This window comes from Staurois parvus, unplaced genomic scaffold (assembly GCF_062004578.1).
Source record: "Staurois parvus isolate SC_StPar_1 unplaced genomic scaffold, SC_StPar_1.0 ptg002360l, whole genome shotgun sequence".
NCBI lineage: Eukaryota > Metazoa > Chordata > Amphibia > Anura > Ranidae > Staurois > Staurois parvus.
In genome coordinates, this window is record NW_028320156.1 from 249,268 (window position 1) to 255,856 (window position 6,589).

A 6,589-nucleotide genomic window follows, 5' to 3' on the forward strand; every position below is an offset into this window, starting at 1 on the left:
ACATGCTACAAGAGATGGTATGAGACTGGGGGACATGCTACAAGAGATCATCAGAGACTATAGGACTTGCTACAAGAGATGGTCCTAGACTGGGGGACATGCTACAAGAGATGATCAGAGACTAGGGGACATGCTACAAGAGATGATCAGAGACTGGGGGACATGCTACAAGAGATGATCAGAGACTGGGGGACATGCTACAAGAGATGGTCCTAGACTGGGGGACATGCTACAAGAGATGATCAGAGACTGGGGGACATGCTACAAGAGATGATCAGAGACTGGGGGACATGCTACAAGAGATGATCAGAAATTGGGGGACATGCTACTAGAGATGGTCAGTGACTGGGGGACATGCTACAAGAGATGGTCAGAGACTGGGGGACATGCTACAAGAGATGATCACAGACTGGAGGACATGCTACTAGAGATGGTTAGAGACTGTGGACATGCTACAAGAGATGGTCAGAGACGGTGGACATGCTACAAGAGATGATCAGAGACTGAGAGACATGCTACAAGAGATGGTCCGAGACTGAGGGACATGCTACAAGAGATGATCAGAGACTGGGGGACATGCTGCAAGAGATGATCAGAGACTGGGGGTCATGCTACTAGTGATGGTCAGAGACTGGGGGACATGCTACAAGAGATGGTTAGAGACTGGGGGACATGCTACAAGAGATGGTCAGAGATTGTGGACTTGCTACAAGAGATGGTCAGAGACTGAGGTACATGCTACAAGAGATGGTCAGAGACTGAGAGACATGCTACAAGAGATGGTCCGAGACTGGGGGACATGCTACAAGAGATGGTCCGAGACTGGGGGACATGCTACAAGAGATGATCAGAGACTGGGGGACATGCTACAAGAGATGATCAGAGACTGGGGGTCATGCTACTAGAGATGGTGAGAGACTGGGGGACATGCTACAAGAGATGGTTAGAGACTGGGGGACATGCTACAAGAGATGGTTAGAGACTGGGGGACATGCTACAATAGATGGTTAGAGACTGGGGGACATGCTACAAGAGATGGTCCGAGACTGGGGGACATGCTACAAGAGATGGTCCGAGACTGCGGGACATGCTACAAGAGATGATCAGAGACTAGGGGACATGCTACAAGAGATGATCAGAGACTGGGGGACATGCTACAAGAGATGGTTAGAGACTGGGGGACATGCTACAATAGATGGTTAGAGACTGGGGGACATGCTACAAGAGATGGTCCGAGACTGGGGGACATGCTACAAGAGATGGTCCGAGACTGGGGGACATGCTACAAGAGATGATCAGAGACTAGGGGACATGCTACAAGAGATGATCAGAGACTGGGGGACATGCTACAAGAGATGATCAGAGACTGGGGGACATGCTACAAGAGATGATCAGAGACTGGGGGACATGCTACAAGAGATGGTCCTAGACTGGGGGACATGCTACAAGAGATGATCAGAGACTGGGGGACATGCTACAAGAGATGATCAGAGACTGGGGGACATGCTACAAGAGATGATCAGAGACTGGGGGACATGCTACAAGAGATGATCAGAAATTGGGGGACATGCTACTAGAGATGGTCAGAGACTGGGGGACATGCTACAAGAGATGGTCAGAGACTGGGGGACATGCTACAAGAGATGATCACAGACTGGAGGACATGCTACTAGAGATGGTTAGAGACTGTGGACATGCTACAAGAGATGGTCAGAGACTGTGGACATGCTACAAGAGATGATCAGAGACTGAGAGACATGCTACAAGAGATGGTCCGAGACTGAGGGACATGCTACAAGAGATGATCAGAGACTGGGGGACATGCTACAAGAGATGATCAGAGACTGGGGGTCATGCTACTAGAGATGGTCAGAGACTGGGGGACATGCTACAAGAGATGGTTAGAGACTGGGGGACATGCTACAAGAGATGGTCAGAGATTGTGGACTTGCTACAAGAGATGGTCAGAGACTGAGGTACATGCTACAAGAGATGGTCAGAGACTGAGAGACATGCTACAAGAGATGGTCCGAGACTGGGGGACATGCTACAAGAGATGGTCAGAGACTGGGGGACATGCTACAAGAGATGATCAGAGACTGGGGGACATGCTACAAGAGATGATCAGAGACTGGGGGTCATGCTACTAGAGATGGTCAGAGACTGGGGGACATTCTACAAGAGATGGTTAGAGACTGGGGGACATGCTACAAGAGATGGTTAGAGACTGGGGGACATGCTACAAGAGATGGTCAGAGATTGTGGACTTGCTACAAGAGATGGTCAGAGACTGAGGTACATGCTACAAGAGATGGTCCGAGACTGGGGGACATGCTACAAGAGATGGTCTTAGACTGGGGGACATGCTACAAGAGATGATCAGAGACTGGGGGACATGCTACAAGAGATGGTCAGAGACTGGGGGACATGCTACAAGAGATGGTCCGAGACTGGGGGACATGCTACAAGAGATGGTCAGAGACTGGGGGACATGCTACAAGAGATGGTCAGAGATTGGGGGACAGAGTTAACCTCTCACTCTCAGTGACCTGTCTGCCTTCCTATCAGTCCTTCAGTGATCCATACACTCAGTCAGGGGCGGACTGACCATTTGGGAACTCGGGCACTGCCCGATGGCCCGGGGTCAGTAGGGGGCCCCATGAGATGCCCCTGGTACCTTTCATAGGCTTTTTTGGTGTGGTTTGAGTGTGGGCGAGGACACAGGGACCCCATGATCCACTATTGCCTGGGGGCCCCATAACTTGTCAATCCACCCCTGCAGTCAGTGTATGTGTTTTATCCCTTTATTAACCTGTCACCAGGATAAAGTTATTAAACCCTTAGTACCAGTCCCAGGCCCCTAGCTCAGGCTTAGCAGTACCCATCTCAGCCCCTCCTGCCAGCCATGCTCTGCCTGCAGTGCATAGAGAAGCACAGAGAGCCAGTGATGATGGGTTTAAAATGAGATGTGTAATAAAAAAAGGAAATGTTTTATTTAAAAATATTATTAGCATATTATTGAGGAGAGAATGGAGGAAGCAGGGAAGGTGAAATATAATCAGATTAAACTTCGGCTTGAAGCTGAGCCTCTGCACGGCATGAACCTCACATCCCCTGACTGCATTGCGATAATAAATGATATTCCTGGCCCTATGGGAGATGCTCCTCATCCCGTGCCGAGCTCAGAGAAAAGCTTGCAGATATTTGTGGAGTCATACCAGGGGCGGACTGACCATTTGGAAACTCGGGCACTGCCCGAGGGCCCGGGGTCAGTAGGGGGCCCCATGAGATGCCCCTGGTACCTATTTCATAGGCTTTTTTGAGTTTGGGCAAGGACACAGGGGCTCCATGATCCCCTATTGCCCGGGGGCCCCATGAGTTGTCAGTCCGCCCTTGAGTCATACACACAGAGCTGGCTGCAGCTCCATCTGTTCAGTGTCAGGAGGAGACAGTACCAGGACCCGGCTCTGTTTGGGTATTCTGCACTTTGTTCTGTGAAAAGAAAAAGGCTTCTTCTAGGAAGGAGACACACTGAGGGGTCGTGCGGAGTGGAATCCATCCACAACACGTTCAGAGAAAGAACCTGCGTTCCTCTATAATTACTGGAAGAAAGCAAATGATTATTAACAGGCCTAGCATTACCGCTTTCTACGCCTGTAATTAAAAAAAAAAGGAAATGATTTGGCAATGTCTTATTTCAAACTCTTTTAGTTCTCTTAAAGGGCAACTCCACCCAAAACTCTTATTAACCCCTTCACGCCTAAGGGTAAAACAAATCTAAATGCCTAAGCACAATTTTGCAATTTTGACCTGTGTTAGTAAAACCGTACATATCATCACAACTACTTTGTACATCCAGGTGGATTGTACCACGTTTTTTTTCAGGACAAATTGGGCTTTCATTTGGTGGTAACTGGTAATGGATAACTCCTGATTATTTTTTTATCAAAGGAAAACTGGCCCAAAATAGTAAAAAAAAATCTTTTTTTTTTTATTTAGCTGTGTGTTTCTTGTTACTACCATAACCAACCACCAAAGAACAACCCAAAATAAATTCTCCAGCTTTCGACGATCGCAGCGATACCATATATGTGTATGTTATTTGTTGTTTGTACCCGTAGTACAGCCCAGAAACAATAGTGCGCATTTTGTTTTTGTCTTTTTTTTTTTTACCTAAAACACACTGACACTGACATTAACACTAACTGACACTGATACCATTTTTTTTTTTAAATCCTGACCTTTGACCCTGTGTCGCAGTGTCCAGTGCGGTGCACAGTGCGCTGCAGTAAGTTGCAGTGTCCAGTGCGTTGCAGTGTCCAGTGCGTTGTAATGCATCGCAGTGTTCAGTGCAGTGTCCAGTGTGCAGTGTGGCACAGTGCGCAGTGTGGCACAGTGCCGCGTCCAGTGCATTGCAGTGTGCTGCAGTGCGTTGCAGTGTCCAGTGTGCTGCAGTGCATGGCAGGGTTTAGTGTGTTGCAGTGCGCCGCAGTACGTTGCAGTGTCTAGTGCGCACTGCGTTGCAGTGTCCAGTGTGGTGCAGTGTAGTGTCCAGTGCGGTGCAGTGTCCATTGCGCAGCGCGGTGCAGTGTCCAGTGTGCTGCGGTGTGTCACAGTGTCCAATGCAGTACAGTGCGCTGCAGTGTTCAGTGTGTTGCAGTGCCCAGTGCATTGCAGTGCACTGCAGTACGGTGCAGTGTCCAGTGCGCTGCAGTGCTTTGCGGTGTCCAGTGTGTTGCTGTGCACTGCAGCGCGTTGCAGTGTGCAGTGCGTTGCAGTGTATTGCGGTGTCCAGTGCGTTGCGGTGCACTGCAGTGCGTTGCAGTGCGCAGTGCGTTGCAGCGTCCAGTGCACACCACAGTGTCCAGTGCAACGCAGTGTCCAGTACACTGTGGTGCGCTGCAGTGTCGAGTGCACTGCTGTGTCCTGCAGTGTCTTGCAGTGCGTTGCAGTGTCCAGTGTGGTGTCCAGTGCGCAGTGCGGTGCAGTGTCCAGTGCGGTGCAGTGGTCAGTGCAGTGTAGTGCAATGTCCAGTGCGGTGCAGTGTCTAGTGTCCAGTGCGGTTTCCAGTGCGGTGCGGTGTCCAGTGTGGTGCATGCAGTGTCCAGTGCGGTACAGTGTCTAGTGTCCAGTGCGGTGTCCAGTGCGGTGCGGTGTCCAGTGCGGTGCATGCAGTGTTCAGTGCGGTGCAGTGTGGTGTCCAGTGCGGTGCAGTGCCCAGAGTATTGCAGTGCCCAGTGCCCTGTTGGCCTTTAGGCAATGTTTGAAAACTCACTTATTCAGGGAAGCCTACCCCACCTCCACCTAAGAACTCTACTTGAGCCACCTCCATCAGAACATCGCCTACAGCTATCACCTTTTGTATCATCTCCCCCTTCCTTTAGATTGTAAGCTCCATGAGATGCCCCTGGTACCTTTCATAGGCTTTTTTGGGTGTGGTTTGAGTGTGGGCAAGGACACAGGGGCCCCATGATTTCCTATATCCCGGGGGCCCCATGAGTTGCCAGTCCGCCCCTACACATGATATAAAAGAAAACGTGATTCATCAGGCCAGGCCACCTTCCTCCATCATTCCGTAGTCTAGTTCTGATGCTCATATGCCCATTGTAGGTGCTTTATGCTGTGGACACGGGTCACTGTGGGCACCCTGACCGGTCTGCGGCTACACAGCCTCATACACAACAACAAAGTGCAATGGCCATTTTTTCATAATGCATCCCTGAATCCTGCACTCTGTATGAAATGCATACCTGAATCCTGCACTCTGTACGTAACGCATTCCTGTATCCTGCATTCTGTACATAATGCGCTCCTGTATCCTGCACTCTGTACATAATGCGCTCCTGTATCCTGCACTCTGTACGTAACGCACTCCTGAATCCTGCACTTTGTACGTAACGCACTCCTGTATCCTGCACTCTGTACATAATGCGCTCCTGTATCCCGCACTCTGTACGTAACGCACTCCTGAATCCTGCACTCTGTACGTAACGCACTCCTGAATCCCGCACTCTGTACGTAATGCACTCCTGAATCTTGCACTCTGTACGTAACGCACTCCTGAATCCTGCACTCTGTACGTAACGCACTCCTGAATCCCGCACTCTGTACGTAACGCACTCCTGAATCCTGCACTCTGTACGTAACGCACTCCTGAATCCTGCACTCTGTACGTAACGTACTCCTGAATCCTGCACTCTGTACGTAACGCACTCCTGAATCCTGCACTCTGTACGTAACGCACTCCGGAATCCCGCACTCTGTACGTAACGCACTCCTAAATCCTGCACTCTGTAAGTAACGCACTCCTGAATCCTGCACTCTGTACGTAACGCATCCCTGAATCCTGCACTCTGTACGTAACGCACTCCTGAATCCTGCACTCTGTACGTAACGCACTCCTGAATACTGCACTCTGTACGTAACGCACTCCTGAATCCCGCACTCTGTACATAACGCATCCCTGAATACTGCACTCTGTACGTAACGCACTCCTGAATCCCGCACTCTGTACGTAACGCACTCCTGAATCCTGCACTCTGTACGTAACGCACTCTTGAATCCCGCACTCTGTACGTAACGCACTCTT